The following is a 1,144-nucleotide window of genomic DNA, read 5'->3' on the forward strand; positions in this document are numbered from 1 at the left end:
TGGCGGCCCGCTGCTGCTGCTCCTTGAGCTCCGAGTAGGAGCGCGAGAAGGTGTGGAAGATGGAGGTGACCGGGAAGGCCAGTAGCAGGATGCCGCTAAGGATGCTGCTGAGCGCCACCACCTGGCCGGGCACGCTGCGCGGCACCATGTCGCCGTAGCCCACCGTGGTCATGGAGATGACGGCCCACCAGTAGCTGGCCGGCACGCTGGAGAAGTCGCGGCGCGCGCCCAGCTCGCGCTCCGCCAGGTGCACGAGCGACGCGAAGAGCGCCATGGCCACGCACAGGAAGAGCAGCAGCAGCCCGCCAGCCCCGCGCGCTCCAGCAGCTTGCTGCCGCCCGCGCCCGCCGCCAGGCCCACGAGCAGCGACACGTAGAAGGGCACGATGGCCAGGATGTCGATGACGTTGAGCGGCGTCCGCAGGAAGGCGCACTTGCTCTCGGCCTGCAGGGAGCGCAGCAGGAACTCGAAGGAGAACCAGGCCACGCACACGGTCTCCAGCACGAAGAGGCGGCGGCACTTGGGGGAGCACTCGCCCTGGGAAGGAGAGGGGCGGTTGGGGAGCTTCCGCCAGGGGCGCCCTCCCTCTCGCTCCCACCCCCACACCACAGAGCCATGCGACCTGGGGCAGGGGGAGTCGGGAAGGCCCGATTCCTGCCACACTGGAGTGGGCTTAGCTGGGCTGATGGGCTCATTGCCCAATAGCGGCAGAGACTGACATGCGTGGGGAGCCCCTCAGCCATCCTGGGCGCACGTCCGAGAGAGGGTTCTGGAGACGCTACAGGGGGCCAGGCCCTCACCCACTGGGCGGCTTAGCGGGGGACAGCCCCCCCAAGAGGCCTTGTTGGGGCGGGGCACCCAGCTCTGGGCCAGCCCCACTGGGGGGCCTCCCGTCACCGGTTTCTGATCTCGGACAGAGGGTAGGCTTGAGAACATGCCGGCAGGTGCCAGGTCCTGCCCCGAGGCTGGGGAAGGGGGTCAACTGGATGACCCCGCTAGCTGCACCTCTGGCCTGTTTCACACTGGGCTCGCTACCCTGTATAAAATAAACTTAAATAATCAAATAGAAATTTTGACGTTGAAAAGTACAATAATGTAAACTGCTCATTTAAAAGTGCTGATTTAAACTGGTAGAGAAAAGAAT

The sequence above is a fragment of the Tupaia chinensis genome, unplaced genomic scaffold (assembly GCF_000334495.1).
Source record: "Tupaia chinensis unplaced genomic scaffold, TupChi_1.0 Scaffold144022_1, whole genome shotgun sequence".
In the NCBI taxonomy this organism is placed as follows: domain Eukaryota; kingdom Metazoa; phylum Chordata; class Mammalia; order Scandentia; family Tupaiidae; genus Tupaia; species Tupaia belangeri.